This window comes from Xyrauchen texanus, chromosome 21 (genome assembly GCF_025860055.1).
Source record: "Xyrauchen texanus isolate HMW12.3.18 chromosome 21, RBS_HiC_50CHRs, whole genome shotgun sequence".
Classification (NCBI taxonomy): Eukaryota; Metazoa; Chordata; class Actinopteri; order Cypriniformes; family Catostomidae; genus Xyrauchen; species Xyrauchen texanus.
Window position 1 is genome coordinate 21,026,984 of NC_068296.1, and position 18,978 is coordinate 21,045,961.

General features: G+C 37.6%; 1 protein-coding gene across 1 annotated transcript in view; it reads right to left on the bottom strand.

Annotated features, from left to right (window-relative positions):
• LOC127661760 (rho family-interacting cell polarization regulator 1-like) overlaps positions 1-18,334 on the bottom strand; it is a 95,325-nt gene extending 76,991 nt beyond the window's left edge. Inside the window, exon 1 of the mRNA XM_052152631.1 lies at positions 18,095-18,334. The gene's annotated coding sequence lies outside the window, so the exon portion shown is untranslated. The remainder of the gene's footprint in view (positions 1-18,094) is intronic.
• Between the last annotated feature and the right edge of the window lie 644 nt (positions 18,335-18,978).

Sequence of the window (18,978 nt, forward strand, 5' to 3'; positions counted from 1 at the left end):
TGAAATCATAACATTATGCAAAAAAATAAAAACAGTAAAGATTAGAGCTTTTGTGTTCTTGTGAATCGTTGCTCTATGGAAGGCACTAAAATATCAGCGGAGCAAAAAACTTGGTTTGTCTTTAACAAGAATCGCTTGGATATTGAAGACATTTAATGATCTCAAGGTCACATTTGGGGTATTCAACAGTGAGCACATATTATAATAACTTAATATTGAATGAGTTTATTTTATGAGTATATGAGTTCATTTTAATAGTGGTTTTGTCTGAACAATTATATTGTGTTTTATGGTCATTTCTGATTCACACAGTGATGTACAGTGATCGCAATAGGAGACAGGTGCCTCTGTTTCATCCTTGCAAGGTACTCAGGGGTGGGGTTAGGGCATCTGCTGCCTCCCAGGAACAAACTGAGGCCGCTTTGTACAATGGGCTTACAGAGATAGGGAGACACTTGGTTTTCTGATGCCCTTGTTGCGTGTGCATGATGTATAAATTGTCCACCAAAACTGCAGCACCCCTTGCCAAAAATGTATTCCAGCACCTCTGTATAAAGGCTATTTTAAATGAATTGGTTGTAGCACCAGCTCTACAAGCATGCACACATACTGACTTTGGCTGCCGATTCAAGACATTTTTAGATTGTCTTGTGCCACGAGTGTTGCTTTTTTTAAGACACTGTGTCTAGAACTACGTATTTCTCCATTCTGTTTAGTTTTGCAAATCCCCAATAAATAGACAGTTACATATATTCATATGTAAGCTAACTTACATTACATTACGGTTTTAGGGTCACGGTTTAGGTATGTTCAGTATTTGTTATGTTCAGGGGGGAAAAAAATATTACTGCCAAATCTAATGAAAAAAATATTATATTTGGTAACAGACACTTCAAGAGATTTGCCCTTCCCATCACTAATTACCTGCGGCTCTGTGCGCACCACGCAATATACTGTATATCCTTGAGTGATGTCAGTGTCAATAGCTAATCAAATATCGATGTATTACCAGTATACAGCATTCACGTCAAGCAATGTCAGCAAACAGTGCCTGTTTTGTCAAGTTTTTTGAACATCGCTGTTGTAATTGACTGCATAAAGAAAAAGTTCCCAAACAGGAGACTTAAAAGACGCAGGAGCTTCTCTCTTGCAGCTTGTTTTCTCCACTTGCCATTTTGCCAACTAGTGGGTGCATAACTTTGATGTCATCAACTGATTTAACATACTACTAACAGATAATAGAACAGCTTCTCTATGTAGAAAGTTGACCCACGTGAAACACAGGTGGAGTGTGTCCATCTACAGTGCCATACAGATGCATTAGCAGAGGTTACAACTGCGCATGTCTATTTGTGATGAACCACGGAGCAAATACTTACCAAACTGTACGGTTCGTTTTTGATCAAGAACCGTTACACCCCTAGAATAGCCATGTAAAAAATCTTGAGGGAAACAAGGTGAAGACAGTTGGTTTTCCCCCTCCCCAGTCACATTTCATAAACAATCACGTGATCATCTTAAAGCCGAGAGGCTTGAGAGCACCACTGGAGAGGAAAAAAGATCAAACATGGAAACCTTCACTTCCCGTTTGTTTAAACCCATCAGACACAGGCAGAGCTCTCAGTTCTCCATTTGGTCATGACTGAACTCCCATAATTTAAAGTCCCCTTGAAGTGCACTGAATAGTGTAGTTCGAATTTGTGTTTTGACGTATTTCCTACTGAAACAGGAAGTGGGGCCAAGACATGTCGAACAACTCAATCATTTTTAAATAGCTAATAAGTTTTAGTTTACAGCCACACACACATACCCCTGTCCTCCATGCTTACAGGGAAACTTGAAAAGTGATCTCAATTTCAACCAGCTTTTCCAAAGACTTGAGAACTGAACAATGATGTCACATACAACATTAACCCACAAATGCACACAGCACATCACAATCTTTGCTTACAACAATGCTCTTAGGACACAGAAAGATGCGCTGAACAGTTGTACAGGAGGGTGCGTTCTCGTTCTAGAAAGCATTTGGACAATATTTCTCAACCTCTATGAAGACGCCATGGATGTTTCAGAGTCTTTTTTGCTGAAAGAGACTAATGATTTTAAATGCTTATATCTTCAGAAAACAAATTTTGTCAAATGTTTAGAAGTACACTAGCATATACTGTAGAATAGATTACATTAAACACTAATCTAGCAATATCTAGCAGACTAGAAAAAGGAATGTGGAGAGATCTGAATACACGCACACATTCCCCATCACCACAAGTTCTGTAGGATTTCTGAGATCCTTAGACTTTCTGGTCGCTCTACTGGGAGAACAGCAAGCAAGATTATTATGGATGAAGACACTCCAGCTTGCTCTGAATACAAGAGCATCTCTGTACGCCTTGTTCCTACCATATTAGGGTCTGTATAGCATCAAAAGTAACTGCACAGGCAGTTACAACAGGTTGCTGCATTCTCTCATCAGTAAAGCTCTCCATAATAAATATGTCATTCCTATAATACAAAAATATCAACAGTAATGCCAAAGAGTAGGCGTATTTGGAAACTTGAGCCACACTTATGGATGCTTGTCACATCATTATATCAGATATCAAAACAAGTCATTTTTTTTTTTTTTTTTGCATTTTTTAGTCGTTCATGTTAGTTCCCCTTAAAGGGATTGTTCACCCAAAAGTGAAAATTCTCTCATAATTTACACAACCTCATGCCATCCCAGACTTTTTCTTCATCTGAACACAAAAAAAAGATTTTTAGAAGAACATTCCAGCTCTGTAGGTCCATACAATGCAAGTACTTGGTGACCAAAATTTTGAAGTTCCAAAAAGCACAGAAAGGCAGTATGAAAGTAATTCATAAAACTCCAGTGGTTAAATCTATACCTTCAGAACCAATATGATACGTGTGGGTGAGAAACAGATCAATATTAGAGTCCTTGTTTTACTATAAATTCTCCTACCTGCCTACAAAGAATAATGAGTGAAAGCAAATGTGGAGATTGACAGAAAAAAATGGCAATCGTTTCTCAACCAAACTTGTCATATCGCTTCTCAAGATATGGATTTAACCACTGGAGTCTTTTGGATTACTTTTATGCTATCTGTATATGCTTTTTGGAGATTCAAAGTTTAGGTCACCATTTAATTACATACAAAACAGTGTGTGTGCTATTTTTATTTAAAATAAATGACACTTGGTTTGATATTTTGATACCTAATACACTGACATTCATGCATTTATAAGTGTCTAAAAAAGTTTTTTTGAGGCCACTGTAAAAAGCTCTGAAAACTGGCTGTTAATGTGCCAATCCTGAAGTTAACTCTAAAATATGGCCCTAATAAATCACTAAATTTCACACTCTACAATTACAGCAGTTACCTTTTGTTCTCAGGATAAGTACTTGACCTTGGTCACAAGCTCCGTCTACCCAAATGCACAGATTCGGCTTGTTCTCTGATCTAAGAGCTAACTGAATTAAGACATAATTAGCCAGATTTGCGAAAACTGGCTACTTCTGAAAAACACCTGGATGTGAGAACTGTGGAATTTCAGCTTCAACATATTCCTAGGTAGTGTGAGCCTTTTTATCTGCACTTATGTGGGCCTGGGGGAGTTTTTAAATCTTTTTGAAGCCCTTTTGTACAAACACATACCTCCACTACAGTGTTTTTAAACCGCTCTAGTATGCCATGAAAGATTATCAGGTGTGCCATGGAAAATAATAAAATGTCACAAAATAAATAAATGCATGGGAAAAGTTTTTTTCAGGGATCCAAACTTCTCACCTTTCTGAGAAACTTGCAGTTTTGAAACCATAATCGGACACTTTTGTGATTGTGAAGAGCAATGATTAATGTGCAAAACGTAGTGAAATTTATACGCATTAAGGTTCTTTCACATGACAAACCATCGCGTCAACACATTTAAATCTATGAAATGACGCCACTTTACACCAAAATGTTTTTCACTCACACGTTTTTGCTTCACCAACAATGTCTTTGAGAGTACTAAGCAACAAGAAATATTTAAAAACTGTCCAAATTTGTGAAGAGACATCGAATGTATCCATTTTTTTTAAATATTACCTTATCGTTAACGAATATCAGAGACCCCAGTTAACTAATTTAAATTCACCAAGAAAATACATAGACCTAAACATAAACGAGTACTTTTATTACTTTCTGCTATAAATGCAACTGCAAGCTTTTTTCTCTCTTCTAAATACATGTTTTTAATGTTTATTGTGTACCACCAGCTTTTTTACATGGCAAACTCATAAATTCACCCCTCTGTGATGAGTTTGTCACGTGGAGGGCAATGCGGCACTTGACGCTGCCGTTGAACGGAGTATTAACGCCTCGGCTCAACACATGTGAAATGCGCATTACAGTGACGAAAGAAAATTTTTGAAACTCAAAATTATTATTATTTGTCTATTATTGTGGCATTTTCTGATAAATGCCATGCTCAGCAGTTTAAATAGGCTACTGTAGGAAAATGGTACCATAGATCTGCTTTGTGATTATAATTCTTATACTGAAGTCAGTAGATTTGTTGCCATGCAAGTTTTAATAGAGAAAGTAAGAACGTTATTGAAACTCACTATTATTAGACTATTGTTGTCTTTTTGGATGAAAAATAATGCTCAGTCTGAAGGAAGACTATAGATCTGCTCTGTTCTTTTAATGCTTAAACACTTTAAAATCTCTTGGTAGATTTCGGTCATGAACGACTCAAAATGATTCACTGACTCACTCACAGCACATAAGACGCTCATTTGTCACCACCTAGTGACATTTCCAGAAGGGATCACTGAACTAATCCGTTAATAAAATTTAACAAATTTGTGAAACAGAAGCAAGCCTCACCAAAATACTCTTTATTTTGTAGCTAATTCTGCACAATTGAAAACTTGAATAAACTTGAAATCACTCACATTGCTGGAATTGGAGCTTTTAGCTTATTCTTTAAAACAAATATCCCCAGAAAACATTTCCATGGACCAGAGATTGTCTCACCTTTTTCACCCCTCATTAGATCCCTGTAATTTGTTGTGGCATTGCAAGAACAAATATACTAATTAGAAAAGAAGCACATTTTTTGCTTTTTTATCACCCATTTAGCGCTCTTGCCACCTGTGACCTCACACATCGTAGTCTACCTATGTGACTTGAATATCAAACATTAAAAGTAAACATGCTACTAAGATGGACAGAAAACATGGACAAGTTTATGAAAAGGAAAAATGTTGATGATGGTTAGCCTATGTGGGATAATGGTGTGCCGTAGAATTTTTTAGTCATAAAAAGTGAGCCGTGGCAGAAAAAAGGTTGGGAAACACTGCTCCAGCAGATCATAAGTGCTGAGCAAATCAACGACTCAGTGAACAAGGAGTCACAAGGCACTGAAGTCATTTTGGCTTTAGGGTAAACACAGTCATCAGCTCAAAGAACAGTACAAAACCAAAGAGTGTGTGTTAGAGGGGCATTACATTTGCTTTAGACTGTGTGTTTCCGGCAAACCACACAGCTGTCTACTATGGAATGATTTTCTGGACATTATTCAAAAGGAATTGCAAATTGTATTTGCAATTGCGTTTTCAATTTGTGGACGCATAAAATGTGACATAATCCAAACGCAATTGCAAATCGCGCATTACCGTTTGCATTTTCGTTTAAGCGAACGCACAGTGACTGCCAGATTTCAAATGGAAAAGCAAAGTCCGTTTGCAACTGTGTTTCCCATATCTTACGAGTTTTGGCCCTGTCATATTTAAATAGCAATTTCAATTACCACATCTGCTTTTTCACTTTCTCAGCGTCACGTATGTAGCCAGCCAAAACACAAATGGAATACTAATTCCCTTAGTATTTCCATTGATGCCTTACACGGAAACCTGTCAATCAGGATCAAGGGTGGGATTATGCAATGGGGCGTGTTTGTCTTGGGAAGAGACGTCACTCACAGTCGACGGTCAAGATCAAATAAACCGGCGTCTGTTCAGGGCATCACCTCTTTATTTATTTTGTATTTATTTTAATGTTTATTTGACAGGGACAAATGCATAGAACATTGCTTTATAAAGAATACAAAGTAGATGCCACGCATACATGTTTCTAGCCATGACTAATTTGCAACCCCTGTCCCTGGTTAGGCTTATAAATTTAAAACAAAAATTACAGAGTATTGAGTTTAAGATTTATAATTAATAAAATACATACAACAAATACATCCCATATATGAAATAAGATATGGGCTTAAGTAGATGTGGAAGTCACTATAAATCAAAGTCTAGACACATTTAACAATACAAGAACACAAAAGTGTGCATATGTCTGTGCGTGCTCACATATGCAACATTATGTTTGTATGCATTGTGTTATGTCCTGTACAGTCAGTGTTCACAAAGTTGTTTCAGTTTCAGCCATTGCTTTAAATGTGTATTAAAAACCTTGAAGTCTGTCAATGTTTTAATTTCAGATGCATTCCACAAATGTATGCCTCTTACTGAAAATGATGTCTGACCAAATGTTGTTCTACGTTTTGCGGCTATAGTTTCCACTTATTGTGCCTCTAGTTCTTATTCCGCTCTTTTGTTTATGTACTAGTTGACAGAATATTTCTGGTGCAACGTTGTTCACACACTTCAAAATTAGTTTTAAAAAAGAAAAATTTACAAAACTGTCAAAACTCAAGATATTATGCTTCCTTAGAATGATGCAGTGATGCCATCTTACAGATTTCTGGTCCATTACTTTTAATGCTTGTTTATATAATGACTCTTGACCATCGACTGTCAGTGACGTCACTTCCCAAGACAAACACGCCCCATAGCATAATCCCACCCTTGACCCTGATTGACAGGTTTCCGTGTAAGGCATCAATGGAAATACTAAGGGAATTAGTATTCCATTTGAGTTTTGGCTGGCTACATACGCGACGCTGAGAAAGTGAAAAAGCAGACGTGGTAATTGAAATTGCTATTTAAATATGACAGGGCCAAAACTCGTAAGATATGGGAAACACAGTCGCAAACGGACTTTGCTTTTCCATTTGAAATCTGGCAGTCACTGTGCGTTCGCTTAAACGAAAATGCAAACGGTAATGCGTGATTTGCAATTGCGTTTGGATTATGTCACATTTTATGCGTACACAAATTGAAAACGCAATTGCAAATACAATTTGCAATTCCTTTTGAATAATGTCTGGAAAATCATTCCATAGTCTACAAAGCTGACTGGCTCAAGCTGATTAACTAAAAGAGCAGACTAGCAAGGTGTAAGTGATCTTTCACAACACACAGCTCTGTGAGGATGGTATCATCCTGAACTGGTTATAGTCAAGAGGATCATAGTACACATTGTGGGGTTGCAAGCCTACTGATTTTTAAAAGTCGACTAGTTAAGCCCATTAGTAGAGTCTGATTCGATTAGTGTGAAATCATTCCACCCCAAAACCACCACCCCTTCATAGAAATCCCACTCCCCTACACGCAAAATGCTACAGTACACAACAGTGCAATGGGTTTTAGTAGTGGTGCACCAATCAGGAAATTTGAGGCCGACACTGATCTCTGATTTAACACTAAGATCGGTCGATATCGATACCGATTTTTCTTAAAGTGCCCTTGCCACACTTTTGCAAGTTATATGCTGCAGTTATAAGTTTATGCCCCACATAGTAAAACTACGACAACACTTTAAAAAAGTTTCCATTTGTTAACATTATTTAACAACATTACTGTAGTTAACAAGAACTAATGATCTTAATGTTAGTTACAACATGTACGAATACATTTTTAAAAACAAAAGTTGTATTAGTTAACATTAATGCACTATGAACTAACATGAACTAACAATGAACACCTGTATTTTTATTAACTAACATTATGATTAATAAACGCTTTACAAATATATTTTTCATTGTTCATGATACATAATGCATTAACTAATGTTCAAGAAATGAAACCTTTTTATTATGTGTTAACAAAATTACAATAAAATTACATTAATTGTGAATTTCTAACATTTATTTTTATTGAAAACAGTTATAAATAGTTATATTGTCAACAAAGCCCCTTCCCCCAAACACTGAATTAGCAGTGAGAAATACACTGATGCCCCATGACCTTTTCCAAAAGTAGTAATCACCTCTCCCAAAGTATCTACCAATTTAGGGGGGTGTGTGTAACTCCCAAAAACAATACAGAGCAGGTGGCGCAGCTTTAAATACCTATTAAACTGAGACTCTCATACAGTTCCCTGAGTGTAGTAACCTCCCTCACAATCCAATCTGACCAACAGAAAGGGAACTTATTAATATACATAATTTAGGGTTCAGCCATATGCTTGAGGCAACATTCAAATAAATGTCAGAATTAAACACTTATACACGTGCAAATGCGAGATAACAGGGTGTGACGTAACTACTCTGGTTAGTTTAATAGAAAGGCTTTGCAATGTTGAAATAGGGGCAATGACTTCCTGTTTAATACAAAATTAGAGAGGGGCTCTCTCAGGTGGAAGTGACCAATGAGCCAAATGTCTGAGACCGAATGCCATTACTGGGCAGTAGGCTGTCAGAGCCAAAGCTTCAGATTTAGAACAATTGACTATGTATCCTGAGAACTTAGAGAAGGAACTAATAATCCTGTGGAATCAGACACAAGGCACAAATCTAATGGGGTTGAAGACGAATAATAAAATATCATCTGCGTAAAGCAAAAGCTTATGCAACAAACCTCCTGCCATCACCCCTGGAAAATCATCCTCCTTTCTTATCACGGCTGCTAATAGTTCTAACCCTGCCGGGTGCCCCTATCCAGAGTAAAATAATCTCAATTGAATCCATTTGTTTGTACCGCCACTATCGGATGTTTATAAAGTAAATTAATCAATTCAAAATAGTATTCCCAAACCTCTACATTTCCAAAATCTTAAAAAGATAATCCCATTCTACCATATAAAATGCCTTTTCGGCATCAAGTGAGATGGCAGCGATCGTAGTCTGATCATTCGCCACTAACCACATGATATTGATAAATTCCTAATGTTATCAGAAGAACTTCGGCCCTGAATAAACACTACCTGATCTTTATGTATAAGAGATGTCATAACTTACATAATCGTTTAGTCAGAATATTTGACAATTTTGATGTTGGACAGTAACTCTTACACTCGCTTGGATCTTAAGCTGAAGTGTTTTTCCTGAAGTAGCGAAACACATCCAAGTCAGAATAACACTAGAATTTTTTTGTATTTGAAGGCAAATTTGCATATACCATATTGCAAGTCATTTTTATCAGAATAGCCAATGGAATGTTTTGAACATTATCAGTGTTGATATAATGCTATGAGCATGAGCAATACAGATACAAATCCATCAAATTGTTGACGATATCTTTATATCGTTGTGTTGTGGAGCAGAGCGACAGTAAACAAACACCAGTTCTAATGTGCATTCTGTGTGTGCGTTTTAATGTAAACATCGCAGCCTATATTTGGACACATATTTTCAGAGCCACCTGGCTTCACACCCACTATATTTCCTACAGATGCATTTTATAAATCATGTGGCGAGTCACTAATCGATTTCAGGCAGACGGTATCGACTACATTAGTTGTAGTCGACTGGTGTTTGCAACCCCTAGTATACACACCTGTCACAAACTGGTAAATAGGAGGAATTTTACGTACGAAGACTATAGAGGAGTCTATACCTAATTAACCCATTTTACAGCCAGTGATTACATGTTTCTGCCTTATTTAGCAGCATTAATTGGCAAAAATTTTATTATTTAGTGTAACTTATTAACATTATTCTTCATGTTTATTAAGTTCATTTATTTACAAAAACAAAACAGCTGTTGAGGGAACGACAGTACATTTGGCATCTTTCTCTCTTCTGACTGTCATAATTCACCTCTCTCTATTTTTTCATCTTTTAGAAAGTCATGGGAACTTAATAGTGGGTTTTGTCTTTTGCTGTTGGACCAAATGGGAATGTACCAAAAATATTTGCAGTGGTCTCCCATTCACTGCATTAGAGGTGTACCCCACTATGTGTTCCAATTCGGAAATGTGAAAAGGGTCTATAGAAACCAAGAGGGCAAATGTGGCTTCACGTATGTAAACATCTAGTTGTTTGTCTTCATTCCACAACTACAGGTGACATTATAAAACGCATGTGAATTTTCATTGCATGTTATGCTAAATGTGTAATGTTAATGTCTTGAGTGAGCACATAGATGTTTTTCTAATCTTGAAAACTGCACTTTTAGGTTTTCTGCAACACAATAGGGCATAACAAATATGATGACACCTTCACACACTTGCCCATGGAGCAAACCGTCAGGCCTATGCGTGTGACACATCTTGGAAGAGAGTGAGTCACCCCATCCAGATGTCCCGTCTCTCCTGTACTGACTCAATAATAACACTCCGCTCACTTAGTGCATAATGATACACTCCAGAAATACACGCCGTACTATAATACATAGCCTACCCAATTACACAGTGACTTAAGTGTCCACTCCAAATACTTTGAGGCCAAAGTACGTTTTGTAAATGTGAAAAATGTAAGGCATAAAAATTTTGCAACACCAATAGTCTTTTCTGCTATTATGGTGTTAACTGGTTCAGTATACTGTACTCCACTCGTACTGAATATGTAACTGAACTGCACTTATACAGGTTAACAACGTGGGTGATCAACCAATCCCCACACAAGAAAAGAGCTCAGCTTTAAAAGAGGTGCTGGATTGATGAATGGGTAGGAGCTCTCCACGAGGTGGGGAATGAGAGGGAGAAAAGTGAAGAGTGAAATGAGGATTTAATGACAAAACCATATTGAAAAATGTATCTTGGCTGGAAGATATACAGCAATGTGTGGTAACAGAACTACATTACAAATTCAAAGTCAAGGAGAAGGAAGAAATGTAGGATGAAAACAGTATGGTTTACAAGCTATAATCACCTCTAGTGTATTATTGTATCACACAGGTCAAAACAACTTCCCACTCTGAGAAGTACGAAAATCTTTGTTGCGTGTTGATGGAACTTTCCTACACTGTTGCAGTGCTATATGCTACGTTTCCAAACACATGAGGGTTAATGCGCATGTGGTTAACTGCAGGAGTGGGCTTTCATAATGCTGTCATACTTCATAGACGTCACAGTCCCAAATGCACAGCTCTGTAGTTTAAGCAGCTTCCTGTTTATCCAAGAGATAGGACTGACACAGCTATGCTGGAGTTGCCCGGGATGCTTCTGCACCATATATCAGAGCACTGGCCATATGTTACGGCTGGCAGATCATTGCATTTTTAAGATAGTGTGTCAAATTGAAAATAGTGTGTCAAGTAAAAAAAAAAAATAACAAACATTTGGAAAAGCACTTGCATTTTAATTCTTCTGTAAAAACTTGTGTATTATTTTGAGCTGTAAATATGTTTAAATTGTAATTTTCAGTCATTTTAGGATTATAGGGTTTGTTGACATGATCTTGTCATGGCAACGAATTTGTTAAATTGGCTATAATTTACATAGAAATAGTAAGCAATTTTACCAACCTAAAATCACATTAAAGCACACATATTTTATCGTTTACGGATTGGCTTCCATTGTAAGTAACTCACTGGAACCCAGACTCAGTAGCTGGGTAGCTCAGTGAGTAAAGATGCTGACTACCACCCCTGGAGTTCGCAAGTTAGAATCCCAGAGTGTGCTGAGTGATTCCAGCCAGGTCTCCTAAGCAACCAAATTGGCCCAGTTGCTAAGGAGGGTAGAGTCACATGGGGTAACCTCCTCATGGTTGCTATATGTGGTTCTCGCCAGAGCGAGAGCAAGTAACACGCTAGACAAGCCATGTGATAAGATGCGGCTTGACGGTCTCAGAGGCGGAAGCAACTGAGAATCGTCCTCCACCACCCGGATTGAGGTGAGTTACTATGCCACCATTAGGACTTAGAGGGAATTGGGTATTCCAAATTTGGATGAAAATAAATAAATAAATAAATGCTGTTGATTGAGCTGAACTTGTATTGAACACCGAATATTCCTTCATGACTGACTAGTTGTTCAGTCAACCCACATACTAATCGATAGCAAAAATATGGTGTTTTGCAAATCCCTAGTTCAGACCACTATAGCGGTTTTTGAGGTGTGTACTCAAAGTAGCTGCTCAAGAGGATTAGTGTAAAAATGCAGCACTACCCACTGTGCAGACACACACTGCAATAAAAAAATAGACATTGCTAATAACATGTTACACAAACTACAGTGGGAGGCCTTGTGTGCTATGTGTCTATACAAGGAGAAAAGTGTCTATTATTAGACACAGTAAAAGTATGACAAAGAATGAGACATTTATATGCTTAAAGTCAGCAACTTTTTGTGTCTTGGACTCTTGGATTAGCACAAGTGTCATGACAGAAAGTAAGAGGACCATCCAGAGTTCAGGCAACGGTCACATTTCCATTCACTGTTCCTATAGAATGGCATGCAGCCAGGTGCAGAAGACTGGAGAATCATTTGAAACCTCATACACATATCTAGACAATTATTTCAAGGCATGTCATGTTCAAGTTGCCATCTTACCAACATGTAGAAAAACTAATGAACTATCTACGGAAGAGAAAGCATTATAAAAGATAAAAGCCTAAACAGATGCTGGCAGCTAACCTACATCCATTTCTGAGACACAGAATCCCACAATAAAAAAAATGAGGAATAAATACTGATTGTGGACTGACTAGCCTTTTGGATTCAATGACACTTCTGTATTCTTGGTTGTCTCGAAGAGTTAAGCAGGTAATACAGCCAGCAGCAGTGTTTGAATTTTAGTGACTGTAAGATTCAATTTTTTAACCAGTAAAAGTCGACTGGTCTCTCCTCAAGACGCCGTGCTCAAGGCGTGCCTATTTTCAGAATGGTCAGCCAGGACACACCTCTGGGGGGGGGGGTAAATATTCTGTAAACTGGAGTGTAGAGAAAGAGGAAGGAAAAATTGCCTACTATGGATTGGTTTCTGACATGCGTGTGTGAGACATCACAGAACCAAATTGGCTTATGGCAAAAAGAAAACTTATGTTTGGTTACATTTATATCTGTTACCTAAACAAGTGAGCTCTAGAATTACAGAACACGTTTGACACACTCTGTTAGGATGAGCTATTCAGGAATATACATTGGAATGACTCATGTGGATAAGTAACCAAAAAGACCAGATAATGTAAACAATGGTCAAACATACCATCTAACATTTTCTGTTAACACCGCTTTTTAAATGACCCAGTCAAGTTGTTTTAAAGACTGGATGTATTGTGTTTCTTGAAGTAAAAAAAACATAACTAGGATATGTCCAGCAGCACTTTCTTTTGCTTATCACTTTCATCGTTATTTTTGATCAAATCATTAGCTAAATTAGACTCCTTTATATCAGTCCAGCACAGCACAAAGGACAGATTGTGTGTACCGTGGTGCTGCCCACAAGGCTCTAAGTTTTCCAAAAAGGAGTGTTCCCACACTCTTCTCAGAAAGTAGTCTGTACAACACAGCCTCACGTTTAATAGACAGTCACAAGATTCACAGCAAACCTCAAATCCCAGTTCAACAATACAGTCGCACACCACATAAAGAAGTGGAAGCGAATTCTGAGACATGTCCGTGTTAAAAGAAAAAAGGCATTTTGGATTTTTCCATGTCATGTGATGCAGATAGAAAAGCCTATTAACATATAGGGCAGGCTGTACTGTGTTCTGTATACCATCTAAAATGGTCCCAGTTGCCTCTTAGATGCTCATCTCACGTGAAGAATTGACAGTGCACCTCTCCCATTTCACACCAAATTAAATGTGTCGGTTTGCATTGATCAGAGTTTCTTATGAGTCTTTGACCATAAGGATGCCTGAGACGATAAAAATTTGAAATCTTTAATAAATCTAGTTTAAAACACATGTATCAAGTAGAGGTAGACTGATATATCAGTTTTAGCAATTAATCAGGGCTGATAGTTGCTTTTTTAAATTATCGGTAATCTGCAAAAAATCTGCTGATCGTTGCTAATATTTTTCCTCCCATTATTTTTGGTATTTTTTTATGCATTTGGCAGATGCTTTTATCCAAAGCAATTTACAGAGCCCTTATTACAGGGACAGGCAACCTGGAGTTAAGTGCCTTGCTCACGGACACAATGGTGGTGGCTGTGGGGATCGAACCTGCGACTTTCTGATTAACAGTTTAGTGCTTTAGACCACTACACCACCACCTTATTAATAAATCTCATCTGGTGAAATATAAACATACAAATCTCTGAATATATAGGCCATAAAAGGATTCACTTGGTAAATACTAGGCTTGGGATCGATGCCTTTTTTATGCATCGATAATCTGAAGAATTTCCAGATGATTATCGATATACACTGGTGGCTAAAAGTTTGGAATAATGTACAGATTTTGCTGTTTCAGAAGGAAACTTGTACTTTAATTCACTGAATTGGCATTCAACTGATCACAAAGTATAGTCAAACCATTACTGATGTAAAAAACAGCACCATCACTTTTTGAATCAAATCTAGACAGGCCCCATTTCCAGCAGCCATCACTCCCAACACCTTATCCTTGAGTAATCATGCAAAATTGGTACAAGAAAATCACTTGCCATTATATCAAACATAGTTGAAAGCTATTTGGTTTTTTAAATGAAGCTTAACATTGTCTTTGTGTTTGTTTTTGAGCTGCCACAGTATGCAATAGACTGGCATGTCTTAAGGTCAAAATTAGGTCAAAAATGGCAAAAAAGAAACAGCTTTCTCTAGAAACTCATCAGTCAATCATTGTTTTGAGGAATGAAGGCTATACAATGCTTGAAATTGCAAAAAAATTGAAGATTTCAAACAAAGGTGTACACTACAATCTTCAAAGACAAAGGACAACTGGCTCTAACAAGGACAGGAAGAGATGTGTAAGACCAGATGTTCAACTAAACAAGAGGATAAGTACATCAGAGTCTCTATTTTGAGAAATAGATACCTCACATGTCCTCAGCTGACAGCTTCATTGAATTCTACAGGCTCAACACCAGCTTCATCTACATTGTAAAGAGAAGACTCAGGGGGTCCATGTCTTATGGGAATAATTGCAAAGAAAAAGACAATTTTGAAACAGAAGATCAAAAGGAAATGTTTGAGTGGACAAAGAAACACAGACATTGGACAACAGATAATTGGAAAAGAGTGTTATGGATCTTAAACCCTTTGAGCTTTTGTGGGATCAGCTAGACTGTAAGGTGCATGAGAAGTGCCTGACAAGACACATCTATGGCAAGTGCTACAGGAAGTGTGGGGTGAATTGTCACCCGAGTATCTGGACAAACTGACAGCTAGAATGGCAAGGATCTGCAAAGTTGCCATTGTTGCACATGGAGGATTTTTTGATGAGTCTTTGAAGTAGTTTAAGAAGTTCTGAAAATGTTTTTCAAATTGTAATGGTAATTTTTCACATTATTAATGTCCTGACTTTGGTGAATAAAAGTACCAATTTCTTTCCATAAGGATTAAAATCTGTACATTATTCCAAACTTTTGGCCACCAGTATATTGTGATTTTATCAAATAGGGCTGCTTGTTGCTCAATTGTCTTTGTCACTTCAGACATATTTCTCAACACAACTTTAGTAAAGTGTGAGTGGCAGGGTAAATCAAAGGGGGTTGCACACGGATGCAGCTGGCAGATGACACAAACATTTATTTATTTTCTACACACACACCGGCAATGCGCAGCGTCAACGTTCTAAAGTTCCACGGAGCACAACTCGCATAGTTTCCCATTAAATCAGACCCAAATTTGAATGCAAGCCCTATTTAAGGCTACATACAGAGAAATTGCATAGTAAACATTGCCATTTCTAATCGTTCAGTTTTCACAGTTTAACCACTTGTACTAACTACCCTGCAAAAAATTCATCAATGTTCCTTTGTTCATTCTTGAAGATGTACAAAACCCTTCATAACTTTGGACTACCATCTCCTGCGTCGCTTCAACTCATCCTGTCTGTGTGGTGCGTGTACCATCTTGTGGTCTCCCAATGCTATTAAGCCAAACTGTTAAACAGAGGCCAACTGAGACAATTGGACAGCATGCAAATTGGGCTTCTGATTTAAATGTCAATGCCTCAAAAATATATCTATAAAATAGCATGCAGATCTACGACTCAAGATGGCGCCGTGTATGGCTGGTGCATTGCGAGCTCCGTTACAACACTCAATATCAATAATTAGCACTGCACTTTATTCATCTATAATCTCACACTGGACTGTCAACATATTCTCCTCAATACAACTACTTATATATATTTCATATACTCTTACTTATTGTATATTGTGTATTCTATATTCTATATTGTGTATACTGTACATTGTATATAATTATTGTGTTGTGTAAGTATGTGTACATTTGATGTGTAAATTGTGTTGTGTAAGTATGTTGTTTACTGTAATTGGTATATGTCTCATCACTGTCATGACTGCTATGTTGCTCGGAACTGCACAAGACTTTCGCCTACTGTTGCACTTGTGTACATGGTAGTGTGACAATAAAGTGATTTGATTTGAATAATATATCGATATTTTATGACATCCCAAGTAAATATACATAAAATAAATCTATAAAAGTATTGTAATGTAGCCAAGTCTCTGTCATTTCAAAGTAAGATTCACTGGTGTATTTTGGGCTTGTTTGTAGTTAAAAGTCTCGCATAATGCACCAACTTTAAATTTTTTCTGTTATTATGAGGATTTTGGTTGCACAATCAACTGCTTTTAGGATTTTATTCATTTGGACTCTTGTAGATTCAATGTCTGTGCCCTTCATAGTAAGGAAAGACAAAGCTAATATTTTTTTTATTATTCTTTAAATCAATTTAGTTTTTTTAACTATCAGCCGATTAATCGGTAATCCAGCACCGTTTTCGGTATCGGCAATTTATTCATTATAAAAATCATAATTATAAGTTAAAAATCATGTATGCTGAGTCACAAATATAAAGGGTTACTCCATTTGACCCAAACAAAATATCAGATTTTTTTTATAACCTTCACACAGTCATGAGGGTCTAAATGGGTCCTATATGTTTTATGTCACAAGTTAGCAGAATAGTTCCCCGGATATTACACCACCTGACTGGTAGACAAAAAAAGTATTTAATTATTTTTACTTTCTTTGGACGGTAACAACAAATTTTTACTTTATGCCCCAGAAAATTTTATAAAAATGACTATTTTCATAACAGAAGGTGTATTCAATTAATAATGGTACACGTATCAATCAGGCTAACAAATTCAAAGATTCTCCAGAGTAACAAAAGTAGGTTATTAGAGCCTGCATTTCCTTGCATGCACGGGGGGAATCAGTGGGATTTGGTTGTGAAGGATTAGCTCCGTGGGATATTATCTAAAGCAACTGAGTGGCTATGACCAAAGGGGTGCAAAGAAAAGGGCTTCAAAGCACTAACACAGTTCTGAGTTCTAAAAATGGAACGTATACTGGGGGAAAACGTCAGCCAAACACAATCTGGCCCCACAACACGAGTCTGACTTGCACGAAATCACAAGGGAAACGCTTGACAATTTATTTCCGCTATGTAATTCCTCAGTATTAATATCGGAGGTTACGATACTCTTCTGTCACCTCCATTAAACACATATACACCAAACAAAGCTTTCTTTGTCATCAAAACCGAGCGGACTGAGCTCTCTACTGCTGCCCGTCTCCTCCATGCCAACCTCTGGACTCTGAGAAAGTCTACCACACTGCCATGCTCATGTTTCATAACACTTGCAAAATGCCAATCATTACAATAATACAATATGTACACTCTGCTTTGTCAAGTAGCTTAAAATACGTTTGTATTTAGTTTGTGTTGGCACTATACTGTCTATTGTATCTTATGTTTCCTTGGGAACACTTCGAAATGTTTCCATATTATGTACTAAGTAAAAATGTAACGCTTCAAATATTAACCGAAACACTCAATATAATTCGAATCAAATACACATCGTTAAAACTGAATTACCGAACAATGAAAGTACATACATGTCTGTCGCCAGGGTAGGTCTCATCGATGTTTAAAATCCAAATCCGCGCGCTTGAGTTGATGATTTCAACTGAATAGAACGAAACAAGTTTCTCGTGAAACAGTGTAGAATCTCGGCAACGTATCCTCCTTGATTTATCTGTATACACAACGTATCCTCCGTTCGCTGCATGCACGAGGCTCGCCTGTGTCACTTTCTCCCTCTGAAGACAAGATCGTGGGCTTGGTCCGCAAGGGGTGTGGACAAAACACATGCAAATGAAAAGACGTCCATCCCCAACGTGTCCACCTCACACCCCGGCCAGCGTGTATAGGGGGTCCTTGTTTTGACTCAAGGGGAATTGAGAGATAAAGTTGGACAAGGAGACTGTGTAAATATCATGTCCTCTGAACGGGTATGTGCAATCTCCTTTACGGAACGTTAACGTATGTCCAACAGCACACATTTACTGACTTAAAAATGCACTTAATGCACGAGTCTTGTTCAAAACAGAGAGGGGGAAGGGGGAAGGGGGAAGGGGCAATAGGAGGGACAAAGATTTGAGCTTTTTTGGCCTCTTTCAGTGAAACTCTAAGATGTGTAATACTCCTCAAAAAAACGTGTCCACCCAAACACTCCCCACCCCAGCACAACCATCAAAACCGTATTGGCATCAGGGATAGTTAGCACTAAAAAATAAAATGACGTAATCCTTTAATCACCCTCATGCTGTTCAAAACCAATATGACATTCTTTCCCCTGTGGAACGTAAGGGACTGGAACTTTTTTCTATCTATACAATGAAAGTGAATGGTGACTTAAGGCCAATGTATACTTTGCACGTCTGCGTTGTGGATTGCTCCACGCACAGTATGCGTGACGTAAATTTAGTAATAATCCAGT